The sequence below is a fragment of the Myiozetetes cayanensis genome, unplaced genomic scaffold, assembly GCF_022539395.1.
Source record: "Myiozetetes cayanensis isolate MyiCay16 unplaced genomic scaffold, myiCay2020 scf1, whole genome shotgun sequence".
In the NCBI taxonomy this organism is placed as follows: domain Eukaryota; kingdom Metazoa; phylum Chordata; class Aves; order Passeriformes; family Tyrannidae; genus Myiozetetes; species Myiozetetes cayanensis.
This window is the reverse complement of record NW_026086604.1, coordinates 50,936,780-50,951,727: the sequence shown is the minus strand read 5'-3', so window position 1 is coordinate 50,951,727 and position 14,948 is coordinate 50,936,780. Positions and strand designations below refer to the sequence as shown.

Genomic DNA, 14,948 nt, shown 5'->3' with positions numbered 1-14,948 from the left:
GCCGGAGTGATTATATTGTCCTGATTAAAAATAACTCTCTAACCAAAAAAAAAAAAAAAAAAAAGAAGTCCAACAAAAATCCTGCAAGTGGTCAGGCTGACTGAACAGCTGCTTGCAGACTACAACCACAGGGGCAGCAAAGTAGTGAGATAGTGAGGATGAGAACAGGTTGTCAAAAACTTCCTCTACCAGCATTGTCAGCAAAGCCAACACAGTCCTAAATTCTAACCCTCCATCTTCTAGGGCGTGATGTGACTTCTCTTAAGAAAGCTGGTTCACGTTTAAGTGCCTGAATGAAAGAGACCTTAATCTCTTTCTCCTTTAGCCATGACTTGCAGTAATGAAAACATTTTAGACAGAAGCATGGTTGTTATGCTGATGATGTCCCTTAAACTATTTACAGAAGCAGTGCCAAGATACCACAAGAAAGGCTGAGCACAGAGTATTTCCAGCACATCAAAAAGCAGGAAGTATGGGAAATCTTACCACTAGAAAAGCCTGATCTCATGAGATTTCCAGCTCAGTTGCTTAACTGTTGCTGTCCCAGCAGCTCAGAGAGTGGACTACATCAAATTCCTTAAATATGCAATCTCAGTGATTTATAATGAAGCTGAGAGAGAAATGGTGGAAATCTCAGATATGTCACTGAGTGAAAGTCTGAGTGTTTTCAGATATCAAGCTTGAATAAAGCTACAGATATAGATGTTTAATTTAACTGCCAATGTGACTTGCTCTCTCCCAAACAGGGCCTTGTGGTAATCAAATCTTTAGAGCTCAACAAGAGTATGCATTTTGCTGTGCTCTGGTGGACTGTGTGCCAGGGGAAGGGGCATGGAAGGTTTGGACAGCAAGCAAAAAAAACACTCCATACAAAAGCACCTATGTTTTATTAAGCAAGCAACTGCACATAGGAACCACTTTCATGTCTGCTCTTAGAGCTTCTGGGGTAACTGGCAGTGTTGTAGTACTATCTACATGGGGCAAAGCAGCCAGTACAGCTGCCTTGGGACATGCCCTGCAACAAGGTGCAAGGAAAGACGTGGAAGGCAGCAGTTTTCACTTTGCAGGATTTGCATCAAGAAGCCTTAAATCTTCCATTTAAACAGGATGTAAAAATCTATCATTAGTCTATGGAAAGAACAAATGGACTGCTGTGAGGAATGGTGTCTCTCAGCAGCTTAGTTGACAGGTTAGTAACTCAGCTACAAGTTCCTGACAGCTCTGGAACATCTGGGTCTCCATGGGATCTTGTCTCTCCACCTACCTTGCATCGGATGGTGGAATCCTGCAGCAGCCCCCTTCTCCACCTTGTGCCTTGCAGTAAACAGAGACTGCTTCAACCAGTCCAAGAAGTCTCCAAACCCTTCTAATTCTAAATAATCAAAATAATCCCTGGATAAGGTAAATCCTGACACCAAGATATTGGTTGCGTGGACATGGTAAGAAAGTAAACTTACTACGTGGGTTCAACATCCCAAGGAAGCTGCATCTAATGAAATAACTTTCTGGGCTAGATGATCCGTGAATGGCTGTATAAACAGTGTCCAAGAGGTTTTCAGCAAAGGGTTAATGCAAGGTGCAGTCTTAAGCAGCTGAACATCTGAGGTGGATTAAAAGTGTGTGTTGAGGGAGATCACATCATTTTACAGGCCCTTTAAAGAGCAATGAGAAAACAAGTTATATAGGCTGCAAGGTGAGGGGATAGACAACAATGGAGCAGGATACAGGAATATCAGGAATGGTTATCTCTTAACCTGGACCACAGAAAAGGCATACTGTTGTGCCTACAGACACGCAGTCTAACCCCTCTCTTCCTCTTCAGGAGGCAAGCTGGTGTAACCATCAAAATGTATTTGCATACTCCAGAGCAAAGGCAGGACTAATCCTCTTCCAGCTTGACTCATTCTCAATGCGGACTGAGCTGATAAAGACAGTTTATCGAATGGCTCTAATGTCACCAAGTATCTCAGCCCAAAGGCTGAAAGGATTTAAAATAAACTGAAGTAAGCTCCTCCTAAATCAAACTAAGCATCCACACCCTATCAAAATTTGTTTGAAGATAAATTTATCAGAAAAGACCCATGCTTTCAGCAAATGAAGAAACCTATAAGAATACTGTAGATACTTGTTATATTTTGAGTAGTATGTTACTCAAGACATTGTTAGGGTTTATTATACTAATTCTGGTAGGCATGCACAAAGGCTTGGGTACTAACATTTTCACATGTTTGATTTGATAATTGCCCTAATTTTTGCCTTTCTGAGGATTATTTTAATTAAAATGGAGACTGGCTTAATTAAAGCGTATGCAGAGCAAAACAAACTGAGACAAAAAAAGGCTCCTTCACTTCCTGGAAGAGAACGTAACTTTTACCACAAGTCCTTCTGGTCAAAAAGGATGCATCCAAAATGTTATCCTGTATCCAAACCACAGAGAAGAGCATAGTCTTTAGAAAATACCTCTGGAATAGAGCACTGAAAATGCCGTGACCTTAACATTCACAGATATACAGATGGGCATAATCATCATACTTTCAGAAGAAATTTTCAAGCTATTCAAGGTAAGTTTTTGCTGAGAATCAGAGGACACAACACAAACCATTATGAGGTCTTGTTGAATACTAATGCATGTTTCCAAGAATAAAAAGTGACCAAAGTCTGGCAAGAAAATATTGGTAGTGACAACATACAACACAGAGCACAAAAATGCTTTTGAAGTGAGGGACAGAAGGCTAAATCAGTCTTGGAGCAGTTAGAGAAGGAATAAGAGGTATCAAAGATATATGGGGAAAGTAGAAATCTTAAGAAATCTCCAAATCCCAGGAGTGGGGATTGTTATTGAATTCTTTGAATAATCATCAAGATCCTTTCTGAGCTTCGGAAGCAGCAAAAAGAAAGAGGTTAATAAGAAAGCCTGCTGATGTCTGTAATTAAACAGACATCACGAGGACTGCGTCATACTCAGAAACAAAAGCATTTTTCATTCTTTTGAAGGTGAGGTCGATGGCACCAGAGCCACCTGAGTGTTGACTAAATCCTGTAATAACAAATACCTGGACACTTTATATACATAAAAAATAGACCCTGTATGTGTGTGTATGCATGCGTGTGTGTGTGCACCTGTACATATTACAGAGGCAAGGAGGTTTACAAGTGTTTTCCAGGCATATGCAACAAGAGTATGGACATTGTAAACTGTGTCCTTGGAAACAAAGAGCTACACTCAGTATAAACAGAAAGGGTTACCAAATGATTCCATTACTAATTTTGCTTATCCATATCAGAAGATTACTTAAGTATACAGACAATATCCAAAAGACACTTTGAAGAGTCTTTTTTCTTGTGTCCGTTCTACACAGTGCTCTTTTCATAATAAAATAATGGTGGATAAACGTGTAAATATAAACATCAGGTTTTCCCTCCCTATCTCTATTTTCACCTACTTATTTTCATGATAGTATCACTATCCTAATATATCTCTTTTCTGCTTCAGCAGCAGTTCTTTGTATTTAAAGATTAGCAGGACAGAACCTTCTGGTTCACAGTTAAACTGTCAGAATAGTTAAACTATGGATTTTTTATGTCTAGCAATACTATGCAAGCCACAAAAATGTTCTGCCTGAAAAAGATAAGGGGGACAAAGTGCTTTAAATGTATGGCTGGCATGTCAGCAACCTCTATGATGGCACCAGAGAGAGCAAAGATGTAATTTGTCCTCCCAGTATGTTATTTCCCAGCTGGAAAAATGCAGGAGTTGATTTAGAGCACACAAAGAGGTTTAAGAGAAGTTCCTGAAAGGACTCAGACCTCTGGGTGCCAGGTTCACAGGCTAGAAAAATGGGGCCAGCTCCTTGTTTACAGGGGGCACATAGCTGCAGAGGAGGGAGCAAAGCAGTTGTCTGGGCTTTTTAGTCGGGCCAGGGCTACTCACACTTGGCCAGCGTGTCAGATTCAACTGCTCTTTCCCTTGAGCTCAGAAATAATAATGGTCTGTTTTCCCTTTTTTTATGTCCTTTCAAGCACACTGCTATTTTTATGCTTCGCTTGCTGGCACACGGATCAATCACTGTAGGACCTGATTTACAACCTGTATTCCAGACAGTGCTTCTAGCGAGGCGGGGGATAGGGACAAGTGTGTTTAAACACTCATTGTGCAGCGTCTCGATTTGGCTCCAGGAGATATTTGGAAATATAAGGTGAAGGAAAGAGACTGGATCCTCTATCATTTATACTAATTAACTTCTGAACAGTGAATCAGCCTGACTGTTTCCATGGAGTGAACTCAAGACTTTCAGCCCTTGTCAGTGAGGTCCTCTTTAAAAGGTCGTTTTGTATTCCAAGACATATAGCACAAGCTTGCCACTCATTATGGATGGCTTTTCTAGATTAAAAGGAAAAAGGATTGTTTTATGGGAGAAAACTAAACAAATCTGACATCCCACACCATGTATTGACCCCATGTGAGAAGCCTTTAGTTTAAAGCCAACACATGACCTTCATCTTGCTTGACACAGGGGACACGAGCAATAATACTTGTTTTGATGGCCGATTTTAGGTGTATCCATATAAAACCCACTGCCATGAGAGTGCATTCAAGAGAAGATGCAGAAGATAGACTTCCCATGAGGAGAAAGGAGCGGTGGAGTACGATGAAATGACCGCAGCCCCGGTTCCCCATCTGCCTGTGCCACTTGGGAAGGAAGGACAGAAATTTGGGAGTGAAATTAAGCCCAGGAAGAAAGGAAGGGTGCGGTGAAGGTGTTGTAGGATTTATTTTTTTATTTGTTATTATTCAACTCTGATTAAATAGTTAATAAATTAAATTTCCCCAAGTCAAGTTTGTTTTGTCTGTGACAGTAATTCCTCAGTGATCTCAGCCTGTTCTTATCTCAGCCCATGAGCTCTTAGCTATATTTTCCCTCCCCTGCCCAGCTGGGGGGGATAGAATAGCTTTGATGGGCACCTGGCATCTAGCCAGAGTCAACCCACCAGACCAACCTAAAGCTCATTTAAATACATGTGAGCTTTCAGATTCTCTTCAGCACATTTTGGCCTTGATTTATGAAATAGTGATGGATGAACAATACAACTGACTGCACACAGCTGATGTAGCATACACTATCCTTCTAGTCTCTGGATATTGGGAGAACGCTCAGCCTTTACACAGATATACCAATCCCAGCATATGTATACATAGAAGGCACTCTACTTTCCTGTCAGCCTTATTATTGTCATGAGATTTATCTACAGAAATTGAGACAGAGACAATGATTGTAAACAATCTCAAGTAATCCTAAATGAAATCAACCAACCCTTTCTGGTTAATTAGGTTTTGAAGTAGCTTTCAAACTTAAACACAAGTTGACAACCATTGCTTTGCACCCTATTCCACAGAAAATTTTTATTTCACTGAATCATGACAGTAAAGGCCAGGCCTTCAGGTACCTCTTTCCTACTCAATGGGAATTTAGCAGGGCTGTTGTGGATCTGATAATCACCATTATAGAGCTAGGAAAACACCTTCTCACACATTAGCCAAATGTGAATTTGACTTGCAAATTCTAAACCTGTATTTATAGTGTTTACAAGAGGGGTTTGTCTCCCTATCAGAACTGTGGCTGAGGATCCATCAGGCCCTCGAACATCAGTGTCTTTATCAGCTCTCAGAGCTCATGACAAGGGTGTACCCAACTGCAACACCACAACACGCCAGGGAATCCTGGCTTTGTTCCTCAGAGAGGAGTCATGGCTTGGCACAGGCACCAAGGGCAGCTCTCCTGTCCCAGGAAGCACAAGTTCTGTCAAGGATCATATCCCAGCGTGTGAGAAGGGTTACTCTGCCGCATGGCAGATAGCAGTGTGATGAAGGAACCACCCTAGGTCACACAAATCTCTTCATCAATCCTCCCTCCCCGTGTGACCTTACCTACAACTCTTTCAGTCAAGTGAAGGTGAAAGATCTCAGCCAAGGAAGATGCTCCCCGTGTCTGTGCTGACATCTATTGCAGAGTTTAAGGGCCACTCACAACACAAGCAGAGCACAAAAGAACAATGAAATTTCACTGTAGTCTGTGAAGTCTCTCACCAATAGCACTTCATCTTAACTAAGCCTCAAAACCAAATATAATTGGAACTATTTTCAGACCAGAATGCAACCAGCCAGTAACAGTGCACCTTTGTGCACCTCTGCAAGGGGTCAACAAGCAAATACCCCTCTGCATTCCCCCATGTTCTCTTGAAAAAAAAACAAAACAAAACAAAACAAAACCAAACCAAAAAAAATGGTCTTACCAGATTTTCTTCTGACTCTTCTGATGCAGAGGCTGACAAAACATGGAAGACAGTGTACCAAGGGGTGGATGATTCATTCAGTCTCTTGGCTCCATCCATGCCTAGAAGAGTAAATCTCTGTGCCTTTACACAGAGAGGCTTTTTATGTTCCCATAAGCTATACCTACCCATGCATGGTGATGAAGCTGCTGCTGGAAAGATCCCTTAAGATAAAATAGCAGGAGCTGGCTTTGGTGAGATTTAGTTCAGGTCTAGTCCTTGCAGAAAAAGAGAAAGTAAGTAAATAATCTCCTCTGTCACAGAGAAGTACAAAACCAAATTCCTTCCTATAAGGGCCACAGTTACTCCAGAGGAGACATGGGAGTGATAGAGCTGCATCACCACTTCCCCCCATACCCACACAATAGTTGGTTAGATGAAGCAACATCTCCCTCAACACATTATAGATGTGTGAGAGACTTTTGGGGTAATAGAAGCAGAATGACTACAAAGCAGAATGACTTGACCACTTTTATTGCTGTGATTAGACTAATTCCAGTAACAAATCTACCCTCACACACTGTTACATTGTGCTACTGCAGTCCATACATATTCCTGCCAAAAATGCTGAGGCTACTGCTGGGAACTCTTAAAAGGAATTCTGCTTCTTTTGTTCTTGTCTTGATGAGCTCCATGGAAAATAATGTGGTGGTAAGGTGTTTCCAGTACTTACCTGTATCTAGCAAGTGATCTTCAGTCCTGAGCATTTGCAGCTCTTAAGAGCAGATTTAGAACGGATTCTTGGCAGATGTCAACATTTCTGGAACAAAAAAGTATTGACAAAAGATTGAGATGTTCTACTGAAACATAGATTTCACTCAAAAAGCTCAGACCTAGGGATGGATTGTTTGAGATCTGAGTGTGAAGTCAGGTTTTATTCTGGAAATCAAGGAAGGAAGCACGGAAACTGGAAGAGCAAAAGTCTGGGTGAAGGAAAATGTGTCAGTTCCTCCCAAATTTCTGGAAGTTCACATTTCTAGAAACCTGATCAAAATCAGAAGGAAAAATTTTATGTTTCTGGAAACAAGATCTGGGTTTGTACCCATATGATTCTTTCTGTAATCCTGCTCTTTCGGTGTTCCTGCTTCAGCTCCTCAGAGCCACGGGAGTGCAAGTGTGGCAACCCCGCCATGACTGATGCCAGGTTGCCTCCACCACGCCTATCCTCACTGACTGCTGCCCAAAATGCAGGTGAGTTTAGAGCAAGGGAGAAATGTGACTCTCAAAGGGGAAAATGCATTCAGGAGTAGTCCTGGCAAGGGCCCAGGCACTCCACTGACTGGGGCGACAAGTCCTCTCCCTGCCATGGAGACTGTGGGGCCTGTCAGACCACAGAAAGTCTCTGGCAACATATGCAGAAGGGGGGAAAATTTTCACTGAAGTATGATTCTGGCCACAGTTATTTCACTCTTGAGTGAGGTTATTATTATTTTTTTATTTTTGTTTTAGGAGGCTATGTTTCATTAGAAGCTGGAAGGTCTGTGTATACAAACACTCATGTAGTAGAAAAATCAATAAACATCCTTCTCTTTTATAATAACAAAAACAATGAAAAAGACTTTTGAAATCTTGTGCTGTAAGAATAGGAATAAATAGTGCTCTAGTGAGCAAGTTCCTGTTTCTAATTAGGCTTGGACAACGTGCCTCATTGGGCAATGAGGCCATTGTCTTCTCCTCAGAGGTAGAAACACAATGCTTCTCAAGTGGTTGTAAGTTAATGCGGCAGTGATAAGGTTGAAACAGGGACATGTGTGCCCCCAGCACCACTGCCCTGAAGGCAGGAACTTTCTTCATAACACACTTGCCCAGAAACAGCCTTGCAAGTTTCACAGTTGTTGAGTACAAAATAAAAAATGCTTTTTTTTTTGATTTGTTTTTACGCTCAAGATATTCAGTGGTTGCCAGGAAGTTATGAGACTCTCATCAACAAAGACTTTGGTCATCAAAGAGGTAATCAGAGCTGGTCATGAGATTTCTGATGGCATGTCATTGCACTGGAAAACTCTGATTTGTCAGAGCCAGAAATGTTCATATTACAACATATCTGTTTAAATTAAACAACATCAAACCACAGGTAGTTTTCCACTGGAAACTGGCTTCCTACCAGCAAGCCTGGTGGGCTGCCTGGGACACAGGGATTGCTGCCACCAGACTGGGAACCTGGTAGTGCTGGGAGATCTGGCTGAAGTCAGCAATCCCAAAGTATAAGCTCCCAACCCCAGCCCTGGCTCATCGTGCTGCTCCGTAAGATGCAGAAACAAGGCTGGAAAGAAGCACGTCCTGGGGAGCATATTTTATTTTGGAAATACTATGCGTCATTGTTTCCTATTCCTATTTTTTCCCTATAAATTTCTCTTTTGTGGGTAATTTCGAAATAACTGGTTTTGTTCCAAATCAGAACAAAACCAAATGTCAGAATTTCCCACGAACCAGGAATTTGATAATTTGGCCAGTCTTTCTGGTAATAATCCAGCAAATTTTCAATAAAATTGGATGTGCTGCTTGATGGCAATGAGCAGTTGGATTTTCTATACAACTTTGAGTGCTTCTCAAAGCGCTTTCCTATTAGAAGTAAACTGTCATTTTGCTTTCAGTTGCCAGTAGGTGCAGGCACAAGCAGTACCTGGCCCAGGACCCTTCTCCCAAGGGAATGTCTCCACTATTTGGTGAGGCTACCACAGCATGACCTGCTTAGTCCTTGGAGAAAGGGGGCAGTCCTGCTCTCAAAACACAGTGAGAGAGTGGGGGAGAAGATGCACACCAGACTCCTGGTCTGCATCTTGTTAAGCTATATTATAACATGACAAGCTCTCAGAGTGTGATGGGCCAGTGCAGAGCACAAATTCATCTGATGAGAAATCGGGTGATTTGTGTAAAGTGTCCTTCACTTACCTTTTTATTGCTGACCTTATAAAGTGATAGAGAGTTGGTTTGGAAGGGACAGTACAAATCACCAACAGCTTAACTCATGATCAGTGAGAAATGGGGATGGCAGCAGTTACTTCCCCACTGACATTTATATGAAGAAAGCCTATTTCAAAATCCATCCTGATCAGATCTAGAATTTCCAGTGTTTTTTACATCCACACAACACAGGATAAGGTGATACATTAGGGATCCAAGTGTGGCCCAAAGCTCCCAGAGGAAGGGTCCAACTCTAGGTCTGAAATTAGTTCTTCATAGAGCTTATGCTTTTCTAGGTCATCACCACCACCAAGGGCTCTATGCCACCCTTCCCAGCCTGGTCAAAATCCCAGTGACAGCAGCAGGGATCCTACACTGAATATCACATGCATGCAGATACTCCCAAAGCTGCTAATGGAGATTTCTCTACAAAGGAGAGTGTCTCAGTCCTATCCAAACTTGATGATTACCAAAGAGCTCCACCATGGCCAACACACAGAAGGTCAGCAGCTGAAATGAAACAGCTTCATGTTGATACCAGAAACCATGAGCCCTGGACTATTTAAGGTATGAAACAAACTAATTTAAATTCTTTTTTTGGAGGTGAGAATTCTGTGGTCATTATTTACTCACATGTGTTTAGGACAGAGTATTTCTGTATTTTAGCACTTTCCAAGACTAGTCACTTAGAAATGATACCAATTTAAGAGGTGAGAAAAAAAGAAACAAGAGAAAAGTACCAAGACAGAGCATCCATCAATGTCTTCCCAACAAGATAACATGCCTTTAAATGAATGTAATGATCAGCCAAAGGAAAAAGAGATTAAAAAAATTTTATCCAGATTTTGCTTACAACCACTTTCCTCCAAAAACTGATGAGGGCTACACAGGGTTTCTGCTTCAGAGACAACTGAATCCAGCTGAGCTGATATGTAAACTTTCTTTGGTAGAGAGCCCGCAAGGACCGGAAATTATTGCTGTATATCCAAAACTCACTGTCATCAAACTCGAAGCATGGAGAAAGCATTACAACCTCCGTGTGACTATGCTGTAGTAATCACTAAGGCCTTCTGTATGTTTGCTTCAAAATGCTTTGGGGCTTACCATGGACACTGAAACAGAAGGAAACCTGCCATGCTGCTTTATTTGTTCCCAGAGAAGTTTCTGTGAATCAGCAAGAACGTTGCACAGAGCACTATGCTCCTGGGGCCAGCCTCCAAGATCTGCTCTCTAGAGCAAGCGTGGCAGTGGAGAAAATCTGTAAAGTTATGGTTTTCTGGAGACCATAATTTAGAGAGGAGACCTGCTGTTTCTGTCTTTGGGAGACAGGGAGATGCATAGGGCTATGCTCTTTATCACTTACTATACTCTTACAGAGATCAGAAAGGAGAGTGCTCTCTGTTTCATAGCTATCCATTTCCTAAAATTCAAATACATGTGCTCTGTTTCTGAGATAAATCTCTGAAAACTTATCATCCCATGACCTGACAGGCAAAACTGGGCATGTCAATCCTTCCTAGCCTACTGACCTCTAAGCTCTGCTTTGAACCCCAGCTCATGGCTGGGATTCTGTAAATCACAGGCAGTCAACATGAAGAAAGGTCAGAGTTTATGCATCTCTGCCTTTTTCTCTCTCCTCTGTCTCATCACAGGAGGAACCCAGCATTCTGAGCTTTATTCAAGTTTGTAGCATTTATAAAGCATTTATTACGGTCCCTTCAAACACCGAGCAAGTAGATATTCTGCCAGCTGGTAAATGCACTGGCAAAAAAAAAGAAACCTGAAGAAGGCAGCTCCCAGATAAATAACACATATAGGGGAACATTAGCTACCAATTCCCAGTTTTAAACCTGGAAATCAAAAAGGCATTTTAATTCCTGCCAGCAAGTCCCAGTCATGCAGTGCTAGGACTAACAGTTGTGGGGTACTTGGTAACAGCCTGGCAGTGAATTTGTCTGAGGGTGGCCATCTGCGTGGGTTTTGTACACAAGGTTTGTATTTTACTTTCTTTTATTAATAAGGTTAATAAGTGGAACCATGTGCTGTGTTGTGTGTGACACGCTAGGCACATTAAATGCAATACAGAATCTAACAGTCCGTGTTTTAGAAGAGTTTAAAAGAACAAAACATGTTCATGAAGGTAACTTTCCTGAGGTAAACAAAAAATAAGCTGAGGCCAGCAGATCAACTGAAATTCTTCCATTTTTTTCTGCTTATGCCCTCAAGCTGGTAACATGAACCTCGGAAAACAAGATGTCAAACATTCACCTTTATCATTGATGTAGCTGATTGGTGTCAGGTGATGGCACTGGTTTCATCAAAGAAACAACCATGGAGCTTGGTACATATTACTGATGATGCACAGAGGAGATCAAAAAGACAGAGAAAAACACAGAGAAATCAAAAAGGTGAAAAGAACATCAAAAATATCATCTCTCTTCTCAAGGGGTACTGTCTCTCACTCACAGTTCATTGACACAATGAACAAACGAAAAGGAGAATTCTGTGAATAAACAGGCTCCACTACTCAGCCATGTTATTTATGGAAACCTTTCATTTGCATCTTGAGCTTCTGATATACAAAGGGGTATAAGTCAGTCCTAAATATACATTAGAATCTACTAACTCAGAATTTAGATTATAATTTGGCCCTCTCCACAGAGTAAGTTGGATCTGAGTTTCTATACAGTTTCTTCCAGCAAGAGAGTTTCTGTATTGTGTGTGTGACTTTCTGTTGCTATGCCATAGTAACCTCCAAAGCAGATCATCTGCAATTTCAGATACATTCTCCGAAATCTATTCTATATTCCTTATTTTCAATAGCTGCTGCTGGCAGTAGCAGTGATCCTTTGTTCCTCCAAAATTTGTGTCGTGCTCTTTCCTGATGCATGGGTTCATCTTTTCAAAGGCTTGATGATTTCACATTCAAAAGGTTTTATCAGATGAACATGAGTGCCAGCAGTGGTACATAATTTCTTTTACAACCACAGCTGTGGATGGTTATTTCACAGGTCATTTGGCATACGCCACACCATTTTATGGGCTTTCAAAAACATTTCCAAGGGAAAGAAAAAGTGGAGAGCTTTTCTGTAGGTGTCTTTGCACTAAGCTTTGACCTCTCAATTTCTAATTCTGAGCTGCTGCAGACATAATGACTTTCCATGGGCGAAGTTATTACTTCTAAAAAGGGGCAGCATTCCAGTGCTACCATGTGCAACAGGTTGATTACAGTCTATGGGATGCATAAATCAAAATGTCAGGGGTTAGCATCTGATGACTGCTTGCCCTAATGTCAAGTTCAGTCGCTAGTAGCAAGAAAGTAATTCCTTATTAAGGAATTGTGTAATTTTATATGATGTACCCAAAGAGAGAAATGCATTAGATTAGACAGACCTCCAAGGGAAGGAAGCAAGGAGTGAAAAAACAACCTTGGAAGCATAAAATTTAACACTGACTACTAAGACCTAAGTAAATTTACCCAACTTGCTGTAAGCAGGGAGCATTTCGGGACAGTTTCATTGTACATGTGAAAGTATTCAGTTACAATTTTATCTCTGTGAGCTGTGATGGTGTTGATTTGGCAAGCAGTGGGGCATTGTTATTCCAGCTGGGTAACTTTTAATGGGAATAGGAATCCTTGCTATTTGTCAGATACTTGAATTGACTAGTACTTCTTATTTTAAGGTATTAAGATTTAAACTAATTTGGAAATAGGATTTTGCAGAATCAAGGCAAGGGAGATACAAGACTAACTGCAAACATTATGTGAATGAACCATTGGAAGAGTTTCCCATTATCATTTTACTTTGCTGTGTTCATGGAAAAAGGTAAAAGCAAGCAGCTAAACTTAATGGCTCACTTCAATCTCTTCAGTACAGACTATACAATTGCACAAAAATGACAATTCTTTGCTTTTCATCTTTTCTCTTTTTTACAGACAGAACTCCAAATTTTGAGATCTCTGCCCAAAACGGTAGCCCTAACCTACATCAAGAAGCTTCCTGTAGTTCACAGAGCTCGCAATTGTTTTCTTATTGAAAAGGGTAGTTTTTAATTTCTAATATCAAAACAGATTGTGCCATTTATGTGAGTGTCTATCCTGAAATGTTTATGGAGAGCTGAAATTTTGGGATTGTTGGTGTAGGGGAACACTTCAGAGTCTCAACAATTCTGTGTCCAGAGTAATCCTCAGATCAGGGCAGTCACAACCCAGAAAAGGGAGTTTCTGAGTCATTTACTGTAAATTTTGGCTTAAGCAATCTGAGAAGGAGCAGAATTGAGTCCTGTGCCTATCCTGTGTCCAGGTTAATCTGCAAGGGGAGCCTCCACCTCATGAAGAGCATTGGCTTTACTGTCTTCCTGAAAGCAACATCATCAGGTGAAACACTAGATCATCACAAGCAGCAAGGAGCAACTATTGTGAATCTTTTCTAAAAACAACCTACCAAACACAGTGTTTCATTTATTTTTCTGGACATATATTTTTAACTTTCTGTGAAACATTCCAATGGACAAGTTTGGAGTCAACAGTATTTTTTGGAAAAGGACTTTTTAAGGAGTAATTTCACTTACTGATATGAGCATTCTCACAAACTCACCTGTGGGAGCTACACCCTTCCTACCAGGAAATACTATGTAACCTGTAAGTTTAAGAAAATCTGCTCAGCATAATTTGAATATCAGACACCAAAATGAGAAGCTACTTATGAATAAAACTGCATAGAAAAATATTATTTCCTGAATATCCTACAAAAAAAACCCAACAAACAAACAAAAAAACACACACAAACACCACACACACACACACACAACAAAAAACCTAACCAACCCTCCCAAAACTGTTTGAACATACAGATGGATCACATGAAAGCAGCTAAGACTTTATTTTATTATATCCTCATTAGTCATATCCTTTTGTTCCCAGCCTGAAAATTTACCTTCAGACTTACATTTGCTGTGCTTTAAGTTCAGTCTGTTGTTTTTTCATTTCTATATTGAGGTGTGAAAAGGGAGGAAATGGCCCAGCTACTAAAATATCCTGAATATCAATGAGGAAAATGATAAGTCAACTAAATTAACGAAAGTTAACAACCGTCTTGTCACAATAATGATTCAGGCTCTGGTCTTTTCAAATGTCAAATATGTGCTGTACCAATATTGATGAGACCCTGGCAACACAAGTTTCTTCTGGTTGTTGTAACAACAAGTTGAACTACAATGAAAATAACAACTATATAATTTTGGACATGCTATTTCCCTGGTCTTTCAAAACAGGCTTCTGTAAATCTTAAAATTATTAATTCAGTCAGATACACCAAATCCACTCTAATGTTCTCAATAAAAACTATGAAAAAGAAATTCTATCCTTAGAACTACATGAGCTTAGGCTTAACTCATATGAATTCAGGAAAAAAATTGTAAGAGCTAGCGAGAGTTAGTCCTAAAATGATGAATTCAATCTTCCAAGGGCTTTCTCCATAGACAATAAAACAAAAACACCTTGTATTCTCCCCACACAAGAGTTCTTCACTCAGAAGAGCCCAGAACTATGTTGACCAGCCACTGGTCTTCAAGGTAGATTTTCTGGTACTGCTATGGTCTGATACATAATTAAAAATTATATTAAAGCCCCATAACCATTAATGGGTGTTTACTCTAAAGATACACTCAAAGGTCTAAAGAGGAGAAGTAAGGTTTGTAGTGTCTCAGACACA

General features: G+C 40.6%; 1 long non-coding RNA gene across 1 annotated transcript; it reads right to left on the bottom strand.

Annotated features, from left to right (window-relative positions):
* Positions 1-6,325: 6,325 nt before the first annotated feature.
* LOC126646719 (uncharacterized) lies at positions 6,326-13,845 on the bottom strand. Its single transcript, XR_007630377.1, has 3 exons — positions 13,833-13,845; positions 7,004-7,090; positions 6,326-6,414 (listed from the first exon to the last, which is right to left on the bottom strand). It is a non-coding gene; the product is annotated as an uncharacterized LOC126646719 (long non-coding RNA).
* Positions 13,846-14,948: the final 1,103 nt, after the last annotated feature.